At 39.6% G+C, this 13,107-nt stretch overlaps 1 protein-coding gene across 6 annotated transcripts in view; it reads right to left on the reverse strand.

The window, feature by feature from the left end:
• The window catches only part of LOC104650944 (uncharacterized), a 413,896-nt gene that overhangs the window by 376,930 nt on the left and 23,859 nt on the right, over positions 1–13,107 (reverse strand). For 5 of the 6 annotated variants that reach the window (XM_074389849.1, XM_074389848.1, XM_074389850.1 and 2 more), the window contains one exon: positions 11,454–11,622. The exons of the other annotated variant lie outside the window; for it this stretch is intronic. The gene's annotated coding sequence lies outside the window, so the exon portion shown is untranslated. The remainder of the gene's footprint in view (positions 1–11,453; positions 11,623–13,107) is intronic. 6 annotated transcript variants of the gene reach the window in all.

The raw sequence follows: 13,107 nt of genomic DNA on the forward strand, positions 1-13,107 counted from the left end.
AGTGAGCCAAGACAGGGTCACTGCAGTCCAGCCTGGGTGACAGAGTGAGACTCTATCTCAAAACAAAGAAACAAACGCATATTCCTGCTATGCAACCAGTGCAACAGCAGAACCCTCCAGAAAGCTCATTAACATCAGGTGCAAATCAACAATCTTACCTCTATCTCACGAGCCAGTACAAACTGCTTCAAACCTCTTCAGAGCAACACTAGTATTCAGTAACCAGCGTAGTGCTGAGCAGAAACTTTAGTGAAACACCTCAGGCTAATTCCGGGCCTTCTGGAATTAGCTCAGGTGTTTGGGCACGTGGTTGCACCTGAGGATCCTAACAATAAGAGCCCCTATTCTAGAGGAGCTGGGGAGCTGTCTTGTTAATCTCATTTACCAGCTCAATTACCCCTGCTCTCCAACTTATATTCCCCTCAGATTTTCACACTCATCTTAATTAAGTCATCTCAGCTTGTTAATGTAAAAAGCACTAATGTATTACAAAATTCCAGCTCCTGAAACCTGGGTTTGCTGACTGAGCTTCCAAGTGGCAGAAGAATTCAAGCACTCACTATCAGGACAGGTTTCTTCCAAGCTTCCCCAGCATTGAGCCTCACTGCTGATGCTCCACAGTTGGGACAGGGCAGGATCTCAACTTCAGGACTCTGTTAGGCTTTAAGGATCAGGCACTGCTTTAAAGACAGACACCATCATCAAGCTTAAGTAATACCTACAATTGCCACTAGGTGTCACCAGTGAGCAAAAGGTACATGCAGGGATTGGAGGGAAAAAAACAGGAGAGAAGGAGGGATACTGATGGAATATTCACTAATATTGGTTAATATTTATTTATCCTTCATTTAGCCCTATATGTGATGATCATCAGCCTGGTAGGGCAGGGAGACATGTGCCCTCTGATTTCACATCATGATACATCCACAGGCATCCTTCCGATTTAGCTTTCCAACCTCTCAATATCCCTGAAGGGGAAAAATATGAAATAAGCAGATGAAATAACAAACGTACATTTTTAAAATACAAGTCACTGTTCTATTTGTTCTGCCTGTTTATACATTTTTTGTGCCTCATTTGAACTCTATCATGTTCATTTAAGTCAGCCTTGAAAGTTAGATATTATTTATCGCTCCTTTCCTTGTACCATAAAGGAGGCTGAAGCTCAGAGTGATTAAATTCCCTACCATTATAGCACTAGCGGATGCCAAGCAAGTCCAGATATGCCTGACTTCAAAGTCTTTTTCTCAAGCTAAACTGCAAAACAGCTCCTCAAATGACCAACTTTATGTAAGGCTTCCCAGGGAGTCAAGGAAAGAAAAATACTTTATTTCTGGAAATGTGCCTCAGCTCATATTTCATTTACCCTTCTGTTTTGACCGACAGGAATTGAGTGACTTGGCCAAGGCCACCCAGCAATTCAGACACAGCACTAAGGCTAGAATCCAGTTCTCCAGACGTGGTAAAAGGACAGGTGGGATTACAATGAAAGAAGAAGAAAAGGTGAGGTGTCACTTCTAGGCTGAAACAGTGGTTTCATGTAACCACTAGCATAACAATCATTGGTTGTCTTTATCTAGTTCTTCCAAGGGTCAGGCACTTTGCTAAGCCCTTCACAACTACCCTACTATTATTGGATGCCTGATAGCACCATTTTTTTCTCTTTTTCCTTGAACAATATGCATATTTGCCTTTGGGGAACTGCCTCTCTTATATCTTTTGCAAGATGGTTGATGTGAATTTGATTCCACTCTCCCATTTAGGAGAGAGCCTTAAGTCTAATATCTGATGTCTTTGGCCCAATAATTGTTTAGAGTTGTGTTTGTGATCCAGTGCAGGACTTGAGACGTAAGGAGACATTTGCTGAAGACTTCTCAGAAACTATTTTTCTTTCTTCCATGGGAACTACCAGAAGAGAAACTCCCCTCTTTCATATGGTGCGATGTGAGGATGTAAGGTCCAGAATCACTGATGTTACCTTGAGGCCAGGCTGCCTAAGCACAGAGCTAATAGCAGAAGGAAAGTATAGTGAGGAGAATCGCAGAGTAATGAAACCAGAGACCTTAGGGGATTGTAAGCATCTGAATCAAACTGCACCTGAAGTGAGGCCCACTTCAGGACTTCACAAATGCAGTTCCTTTAAGCTGGCCTGGGTTAAATTTTCTGTTGCTCACCACCAAAGGCATCTTAACTGACATGTAATTGCTAGCATTATCGCTGTTTTGTGGATAAGAAAATTGCCCAAGATCATACCATTTGTAAGAGTAAGATTTGACCCACAATGGTCTGGCCCCAAAACCTTAACTATTAACCACAAATTACTGCCTTCCTATTTCAATATCCCCAAAAGAGGAAAATGCTTCTTTCCCTCTGGCATTAGCAAGGGAGCTGCTGCTAGTTCTCTCCCTTAACCCTCAGGCTTTCTATGGAACCTCTTTTAAATAACTTTTATCTAATCACAGGCATCCACAGGACTAAAATGCTGCTAGTGAATGCTCTGGGCTCATGGGAACAAATAAAATTGTTCTATGTGATTCCCAGGCCAGCAATTGATTACGTGTCTCCAGTATTTGTTTTTTATGCTCAGAAGCAATCCTTCCTGGAACTCTGGTGACGTCACAGAAGAATGTGTCTAGTCACTGGCATTGCCGGGCAAAACAGAGTCAAAGCAATCACTGCGACAACGTGGCCTCATAAACACATTGCTGGTAGCACGCTTGCCGAGAAGCTGAGGGTGGGATCACAAACAAAGCCACAGCATCATCCAAAGCACATGCAGGATATCATTTTGAACTGCTCAGTCTCCACTCAGACTGCATCTGGGAAAAGGCTCCCAAACACCCCTCACCCCCAACCATCCTCAAACTGCCCACTGTCCACTTTCACTTAGCCAAGCTACAAAATCACCCTTTTCTAAGGTGGATCTGTAGGGTTTATTTTATGTTAAAAAAAAAAAAAAAAAAAAAAAGCCCAGAAATGGGGGAAAGCTTATCAAAATATTTTCCAGTGATATCCATCAGAAAGACTTTCAAAAATAATTGCTTACAAAGTAAAATGACAATAAGAGGTCACCTATATCTCTTGGCAGCTAAACTCTTCAGTCTTTGTGATAGAAATTTTCTGCCTCATTCCTTCCAGCTTGTTATTCAAGCAATTATTTTTCATGATCACCCTGACCTTTTCTGTCTTTTTGCAAGCACACCTCCTCCTCCATGACCCCCTCCCTGTATGTGGCCTTAGTTGTTAGTGGAATTTGAAAGGTATACCCCAACAGCTGGGCTTTTGATGTGGGTTTTGCAACATGGTTTTCTTATTGACTATTCAAAATAATCTCAGCTATTTTTTTCAATCATTCTGTTTGGTCTTCTGTTTGTACTTTAGAATAAGTCTCCCCAGAGAGCAGCACAACAAGATGAGTCTCTTCTGCACGTTTCCATCACATGACAGAGGAGGGAGAGGAGGAGGCGAGGATAGGAAACCCCGCCTGTGCACAAGCGGAGGAAGATGAAGGACAGGACTCTAAATGACACCCCCTAGCCTAGGCCAAGAGGGAGAGAAATCATGCTTTGGGCAGAGGGGGTGGGGGTGATTACATATGGTTCTAGGGGATAAGTCTAAAAGTCTACAAATTAGTAACTTTATCTTCACATGCACTGGGTGATACTCTGAACGATGATTTTAAAGAATGTTAAGCAACAATGATTTTCAAGTATGTTAAGAAGCTCAGCTCTGGAATTATGGGCAAGTCAGTCGACCTGAACGATAGCTTTTGTGACAAACACTGGAATAGACTGTGTCTGCTGGATGACCTTCCCGCCTGTCCTAACCTTTCTCTAGTGGCCCACTCTGAGGAAGTAACAACTGGTTTGTTTTAGATATGCTGCTCAGGCATCTCCCTAGAGGCAGACACAGGAGCCCATCAGGAGAGGTGACTGCTGCAGAGCCCTGAAGGCCCTACATGAGCTGTGCTGAGGTGGTAACACGGAGATGAACTTCAAGTGAAAGAACAAGACTGGGGTGGATTTCTCTTAGACTCGCAAGGTTAACCATGTATGTGGCCTTGGAAGTCATTTAGTTCAAAAACCTGTTCTCTTTTCCTGTTAATCTTAATTTTCCACAGGCTACATACCCTAGTTATTTTGAACTCTCTGCCTACCTAAAGGATCAAAATCCCCTCAAGTGTCTTGATCATTCTCTACTCAACATGCCACAGCTTGTCCAGGACATTTCTACATGAGGCTCACTGAACTAGGCACAGAATTCCAAGTGTGGTCTAACGAGCACAGACAATGGAAGATGGCCGTCTATGTTCCGGTCCATAGAGCAGCCTCTTGGACCACACTTGAGTCAGAAATATACAACTGTTCTTTCTACCTCTTATCAGCAGTCTTCTCTCCAAAAACAGGTAAAAATACTTAAACCTTATAGTCCATTGGACAAATAATACAACTCTAGACCAACCTGATGTAGGGGGCGCATGGCAACATATTCAAACTTATATACGTGGCATTTGAGGTCGGGATATGGAAAAATACTACTAAAGCACTGTGTGTATGTTATTTGTGCATGGGAATGAAACTCCTTGACCCTGAAAACAAGACCGGGAGTGGAGTGTGTTGTGTGATAAGGAATGCTGAAAGCCTCCTGCTAATGCAGCTTGAATGTTGTGCAAAGTCACATGTGCCTCAGCAACCCACCTCAAATGACCATCTAGTGGATGTCTATAGTTAATACAAGCCCTTTCAATAAATACTTGGTGGATGGATGCTGGGGTGGGCTCTCTCAGAAGAGCTACTCCCTAGCCCTGCTCAGCTGGAACTGCCTGAGTACTTCATTCTTGGCATTCACTGCAAGCTCTAAGCTCTGCACCCAATCCGGATGAGCAAAGCAGAACTGGCAGTCAAGAGTGTATGGAGGTCATAAGAAAGACACAGAAGCCAGTCCACAATGAGTGAAGACAGACTCATCAGTCCTGCATGGTTAAAATTTGTTCCTATAATATAGTTGATAAAGTAATTTCTCAAAGAAACCTCAAACGTTATGAAAAAAAGAAGCAACTAGGAGTCAAGTTAGCAACTTCTGAGAAGTTATTAAATATGAACAGATATTCATAGTGGTACCCACAGCACCACTAAGCAGTGTATACAGAAGGATGAAGGATAATGTGGTTGACTTCTCTGTCTCTTTCAGCCTATTTACAACTGTTAATTCTGTAATTCATGCTATAAAATACTCTAAACTTTGAAGTAATACTGTATTATTTAACCTATACAATAAAAAAAAGTTAGCAGAGTAATGTAGATTGACTCATTCTTAGGGTAAAGAATTTGTCCTGAAAAGCTGTATCATTCAGGTGATTGGTAGAAAGGAATTATCATCATTCTCAAATAGATTATTTTTCCAGGATTTAGGCCTCTGTCTTTTAAATGGCCATGGTCCCAAGAAAACCAAGAAAGTGGTTAGTGCCTCAGTTAAAGGCTGTATAGCCAGTTTTGAAATTACTGAAATATCAGTGAAAATGCTTTTTGTGTGATAGATCCATATCACGTGTTTAATAGTCGGATAACTTGCATGTTGGTGTTAAAGTCCAGTCCCATGTGTTTCAAAAGAAATTTGCAAAAAATTTTCTTCAAAAAGAAATCACAGATTTTGAAAAGACTAGTATTGTCTTTTTAAATTATATTTTGTTTGCTATCAGAGGCAGGTTGTTGGTTTACTTCTCTCAGAATTTTGCACACTAGAATAGTGTCATTCTTGTCTAATTTTGTTTTACTTTTACATTTACATTTAAGGAAGTTTGTTTTTGATCTTGGGGTGTTGAATATGGCCAGACAGATGGCTGGACTGTCGGAGATCCTTTTCATGTTGTTTGGTGTCTCTGGAGAATAAATGGAAATATTGTGGACTAAAGATAGCTTAGAAAAGTGCTGTAGATGATTCCTACGGTGAGCCTGGCTATTTTGGATACTTAACTCAAGCTTCATAAAGTACTCTCATAAAAAGGGGAAAAAAAATGAATTTTAGAGGAGGCTGAAGAAGACAAATCCCAATGCTAAAAGAAAAGGCCATATAATGAAGACCATGCTTTCAAAAGCTAATGTAAATTATTTGGGAGTTGGTTACATAGCTCTTTCTCTCTGGAGAATAATATAAATGTACTTTAATATACAGATTTCTGCCTCTACTAGCTATCATCCAAGAATGACTGGCAGATCCCCATGGGTAAAAATCTCCCCTAAACAAATTCACATACTCAGGATCAGCAGGAGAGCTTGATTCTCTCCCTTCTTTTCTTACAAACTGAGAAAGAAAACAAGAGGCCCCTGCAAATTAACTCAGCTGTCATGTTTCTTGTTAATAATTGGCTAAAATGAGGCCGGGCGCGGTGGCTCAAGCCTATAATCCCAGCACTTTGGGAGGCCAAGGCGGGTGGATCACGAGGTCAAGAGATCGAGACCATCCTGGTCAACATGGTGAAACCCCGTCTCTACTAAAAATACAAAACATTACCTGTACATGGTGGCGCGTGCCTGTAATCCCAGCTACTCAGGAGGCTGAGGCAGAAGAATTGCCTGAACCCAAGAGGCGGAGGTTGCAATGAGCCGAGGTCACGCCATTGCACTCCAGCCTGAGTAACAGGAGTGAAATTCCGTCTCAAAAAAAATTCATTCATTCATTAAAAAATAAATAATTGGCTAAAATGAACAAAACACTTAACCTATTATTTGGCCAAATGTCAAAATCCCTGAATTATAGTCCAATGTTGGTATCTGTGGGTGAAAAAGCAGATTTTCTTTCCTGCATGAGATGGGAATTAGAAACACTTTCCATTAGCAATAGTCAGCCAAGCCTTTCCCTCTTAGCAACATCAGTGATTCTCCAAGAGCACTGGAACCGCCTGGAAAGCTTGTGAAAATGTACAATCTTGGGTCCCACAGGGATTTTGATTCAGTATATTGGGATACGGGTCTAGGAAACTACATTAGAAACAAACCCCACAGGTGTTCTTCAGTCCACACTTTGAGACGCCCTTGTATAGGAAGTTTATCACCCCGTGGGTATACACAAAGCAGCTACAAATGACCCCTGTGAATGATGGAATGATAGTACGTTTTTGGCACAAATAAGGATTCCTTTAATTTTTCTTCTCCTCCCTGTCTTGGTCTCACTATTACTTTTCTGTCTTCTCACCACCCTTTCTCGCTTCCTCCTTTCCCACTGTTTCTTTCCCCTCTGTCTTGCACTGTCAGCCATGAATCATGGAAAAGGAAAATGGAAACAGAAGAAAAGGTCTCCCTCGTCTGGACTTTCTGAATATCAGACAGTCATTCACTGATGTCTTCAATTTAAGAAATTTCCATGAATCCGGTGCTGATAATACAATGACCTTAAAATATAAATACATGATTTTTTATCACTAAAAGTGTTGAAATCTTCACAAAGCAATAGATTGGAGAGATAAAGGAAAATAAAATTCAATGCGATAAATTGTATGTTACTTGTTGACATCTCAGAGAAAGACTTATTGAAAGAACTGGAGGTAGAGAATAAGAATATATCAAGAACAAATTCATTCACTCATTCTTGCATTTCTTCAAACATCAGCAACTATATTTCTATCATTTTTGCCAAGGCATGAGATAAAAGTAAAATAAAACATATTTTTCATTGTTTTAGTTATTCAAGAAATAATTAAAAATTAAGACAACAAAGAAAAGCAAATGGAACACTGAAAATGATTTTACAGTACAATCTTACTTTGTTTCTTGTTATCTAAAACTCAAATATCTCTGTTATAATTCACAATTATATCGTTACTCAGTCAATACTGGGTTGACTCTTATCAAGTTCCTGATACAATTAAGTAAAGATGGGTTATCTTACCTACTTTCATTTCTCAAAGTTATTGCTTATCAACTGATGTTTATTTATTCCAAGGATCCCATGGATAAAATAAAGGGGGTTCATAACTCAGATAGAAAAAAATACATCTTTATTTTTGCTTACTTCTAACTAACATTTTACATTCTCTTTTTATATGAATGTAAGAAACAAACCCCAGTAATATCAGCAGCATATATGACCGATAATGAAAACCACAGGTATTTTTCTTATCATATTAAAGTTATACAAATTTGTTGAGATGGTGCTTACATTCATCACTATTTTAATCTATGGTAGTTTATAGACAAACTGATAGATCTTGTTATTTAATGTGTTAATACATTAATATATTACCATTTTTCAAATAGCTCAGTAACTGTATTTCAATGATTAATTTCCTTGTAATCTTATATACCTTGCTTTATGCATGTAAAATACTATTTTAAAAGAGGTTCATAGTATAAGAAAGTTAACTCTAGCAATAAATTGTCAACTCCAACAAAATTCTAATATCATATCAAATTAGATAATTTTTAAACAAAAAAAATTAGCTTAGCCCCCCATATGATTTCTTCAATGAGCACAGCTTAATATCACGCCCTTGAATTTTGAATGATTATAAGAGGCATCTACCCATAGAGCATCTGCACAAGCATTGCCAATTTCTGTATTTATTATCCACTATAAGGAAATCAACTAAGTGCATTTCTGTTAGAAATAAATTTTTATAGTTCTGTTTACCAAACCACAGGAATTATGTCTCTTTTTTGTTTGCCTTTCAGTTGTCATTGTTTTGTTAAGATTGCCGAGAAAGGCCGGGTGCGGTGGCTCACGCTTGTAATTCCAGCACTGTGGGAGGCGGAGGCAGGCGGATCACAAAGTCAAGAGATCGAGCCCATCCTGGCCAACGTGGTGAAACCCCGTCTCTACTAAAAACACAAAAATTAGCTGGATGTGGTGTCACACACCTGTATTCTCAGCTACTCGGGAGGCTGAGGCAGAATTGCTTGAACCCGGGAGGTGGAGGTTGCAGTGAGCCGAGATCGCGCCACTGCACTCCAGCCTGGTGCCTGGCGACAGAGCAAGACTCTGTCTCAAAAAAAAAAAAAAGATTGCCGAGAAAGAGCAAATGTAGTACCTAGTGATACTGAAAATATCATCTTAGTTATGCTGTAAAGTTGCCTCTTTTCCCTTAAAATAGTTTCTGTTATACTGTTTTATCTGTCCTATACCATACTTTTTTTTTTTTTTTTTTTTTGAGACGGAGTCTCGCTCTGTTGCCCAGGCTGGAGTGCAGTGGTACAATCGCAGCTCACTGCAACCTCCCCATCCCGGGTTCAAACGATTCTTCTCCCTCAGCCTCCTGAGTAGCTGGGATTACAGGTGTGCACCACCATACCTGGCTAATTTTTTGTATTTTTAGTAAAGATGGGGTTTTACCATGTTGGTCAGGCTGGTTTCCAACTCCTGACCTTGTAATCAACCACGTGAGGCCTCCCAAAGTGCTGGGATTACAGGAGTGAGCCACCGTGCCCAGCCAACTATATACTATACTTTAGAAAAAAATTATAACTTGACACAGGATGATTTTTGAAGTAGGAAGGGTGAGAAATATGAACAAATTATTCTTAATGGCTTTGCAGAACTTTTTATAAAGGCCTTACATCTATATATTGTATGAGCTCTTTCCCATCCTGGGAAAGGAAAATCAAAGGGTCTTTACTTCCCCCCATCTAAGTTCTAGAAGCTTTCTGAGTCATCAGCGTTCATGAGCACTACAAGCCTAATCAATTGCTAGAAATGTAGGGGTTTCTGCACCTGGCTATTACAAGTTGTTGTATTGCAGAAGCCCAGGCAGGCCATGCCCACCACAAGAAGATTCCACCAGGCTTAGTAGAAATAATCTGCCCCCAAGACATTCCAGTGATTCAGTTCTCCCAAGCATTAATAAGCAGTTATGCAAATATTCATGAACAGCGGAAGGACTTTAGCTTTTAAGGAGTTACTCACAAAACCAGCATCTGATTTTTTAAAATCAGTGTAATTGCCACCCACTCCCTACTCTCTTCTTCCCTTTCCCATCCTCACACTCATTTTCCCACAATCCAGAGTCACTCATCTAAGGGAACTTCCAGAGGCTTCCTGAAGATTTCCCAGGAAAAACAAAGGAATAAAGTTTCCAAAAGAGAAATGGTTCCATTGAAATGAAGCTGGTACCTCATTTGGGAATGTGGAGATCACTCGCCTTCTGGAGATCACTGTCCCGCTGGGAACTACTCTCCGGAGTTGTTCCTATTCTGCCATTTTCATTTCAAATCAGGAATGAGACTTCTTGAGACTTCACTCTGAGTGAAATACCCAATGTGTCCAGCCACCAAGTGTTGATTTCGGCCTGACTCACTGATATTGAGAGGAAGCAATGGGTTTTCATAGTGAATTAATGGTCAAGGACAAGGAGAGCTGAGTGATGTAACTTCGCTCTGCCCTTGACCTGCTGGAAGATCGAAGGCATATTTTACCCATCAGTTTTTCGATGGGTGCTAAATGACTAGTCCTCCTTACAAAGTATTCTGTCCTCATAGAAGAAAAATTATAACCACAACCCAGACAAGGCTCAACTTACAGTACCAAAGGGTAGAAGAGATTTTCTGCTTAGGAAGTAGTAGTCATGGAAAAAGAAAAAGATAAAGAAAGAAGGAAAATAAGAAAGACAGAAAGGAAAACAGGAAGGAAAGAAGCAAGGAAGGAAGGGAGGGAGGGAGGGAGAAACTAATCCAGAAGCTGAGGCCTAATTTCAAAATTTACCTTGTGTATTTTTCCTGCTAATGTCTGTTTATCATAATGATGACTTAAGTTTTACCTTAGAGTCATAATTTTTCAATACAGATTCCATCCTTGAATAATTGATTGATGCCTCTCAGGAAATCAGAAGGCTAAAAAGAGCATTAAATCATTCAACAGAGAGATTATAAATAACCACCATGTGTTAAGCCCTAGAGTAAAAAATCATATATATTTCAGTGATTAAAACAAGCCCCCAAAATAAAAAATCAGGTATATTTCAATGAATAAAAGTATAATTTACTTACCTTAGTAAGTACTTTTATTTCTGTAATAAACTTTAAAGACTGCAAGACTGTATTCTACATCAATTGAATGCAAATCATTCACTTTAATTAAGCTAAGCCCTTGCTCATGGTAACATTTTTGGTCATTTTTCATAAGGTTAAATATGCATCTACCCCATGAGTCAGCAATTCCACTTCCAGGTAAATGTCCCCCCAAAATGAATACATATGCCCATAAAATACTTGTTGTACAAGAATATTCATAACAACTTTATCCATAAAAGTAAAGAAATGGAAATGACCAAGATGTCATCAACAGAGAATAGAGAAACAATTTTTAATATACTCTTACGGTGGAAAGCTATTCAGCAATAAAAATAAATGAATTTCTGATACACGCAACAACATGAATGAATCTTACATACATTGCAACATAATGAAAGTAAGAAGCCGAGAACAGGCAAAACTGATGTATAGTGATGTAAGTCCAAAATTGGTTACCTTTGGTGAAGGATTGACTGGAGAAGACCATGAGGAACTTTGAAGGATGGTGGAACAAGTTCACATTTATTATGAATGGTGAGTACCGAAAATTTAAAATATTCCTTCTTTGTTTTATGTAAGTTATACCATAACTTAAATAATTGTTTCTTCTAGTTCACCTGCTCACCTTAAAAAAAAAAAAAAAGAAAATAGAAAAAAAAAAAAAAAAGAGAAGAATAAAGAACAAGCATAGCATTTGTAGTCCAATAGGGAGAGACAGAAAATACACAGCAAATAAACACATTGATAATCGAAAGTTATTCATCAATGTATGAGGTAATTGAACAAAATGTAGTAATACAGAACAGTGGGGAGGGCTCTCGTGAGCATGATTGCAGAAGGCCTTTCTGAGATTACCCGAGAGCAAACAAGCCACATATGGAGTTCACAAGTAAAGAGAAGCATTTCAAGAAGGAGAACTAGCACATGCAAAGACTCTGCGGTTAGAGTGTGGTGGTTCCCAGAACCAAAGGGGCCAGTGCAGCCGGAGCGCGATGAGTAATGGGGAAAGTGGGATGAGATGAGGGTGGGGAGGTAGGAAGGGGCCAGAGCACACAGAACAGATAGGCCATGGTCAAGAGTTTAGATTTTATCCTTAGAGTAACAGAAAGTTATAAAGGGGTTAATGCTGGGAGTTGCACAATCTAATTTATGTTTTCTAAAACATTACTCTGGCTGTTGGCATGAAAATGAACAGGAGGAGCCTACACACTTTGTAAACCAGATTCTGTCATCAAAGTTATTAACCTCTTTGAGATGAAATTTAGTTTTTCAGTTGTATAAAGCAATTTTACTCTATCATACTGATCTTAAAGGTTTGAGTGGGATGTGTAAAAGAAGAATAGTCCTCTACTAATTGAAATTGGTTAGCTTTTTTCTGATCATTTTGTTTTGTTCTTCAACTTGAAGAGAAAATTACTTAAATACTCTTGACAACAGAATGGAGCTTGTTTATTAATAAAATGTAACCCCTACTGTTGAGACAGAAGGTTCTGGAGGGACATAGAGAAGGGATAAAGAAGAAGGTGCCCCCAACCAGCCATTCCACCCACTGGGTCATTCCAGAATCAATGGGTATAAGTACGGGGAGAAGGTCAGGTACAGACTTCAAAGCTAGATTATCCTCTTAGGTATTCTGCAAGCATCTTAAAAACAAACTCAACGGTTAGCAGAAAAGAGAAAAGAAATGTTCTCATCCCCCACAGCCCCATACCTCATCTCCCAACCTCATAAAGAGTAGGACAGCTCAGCCTGCCAAAGTGAACATGGAAAACACTCATCAGATCTACAGCTGAGGAGTCTCCAGAGAGAGACACAATTTCATGCATTAAAGATCTGTTGAGATTGTCGAGATCCGCAAACACCCTCAAGTTTGTGATTATGCACTGCTTGGAACAATGAATAATAAAACACCCCCATGGGGATGCCTGATTAAATAAAAAGTAAAAGTTGACAAACAGTGGAGGGAAACAGTGACAAACTCAGACACCTTCTATCTGCAGTGGAAATCAATGCTCAGCAAATGTGAGGTGAGGAAATCCCACACTATGGGAGAGATCAAAGGGAGAAGCTCTCACTGTTTAGTTTGTTTTCAGCCTGCCAACTGAAGCAG

The sequence above is a fragment of the Saimiri boliviensis genome, chromosome 19 (genome assembly GCF_048565385.1).
Source record: "Saimiri boliviensis isolate mSaiBol1 chromosome 19, mSaiBol1.pri, whole genome shotgun sequence".
Classification (NCBI taxonomy): domain Eukaryota; kingdom Metazoa; phylum Chordata; class Mammalia; order Primates; family Cebidae; genus Saimiri; species Saimiri boliviensis.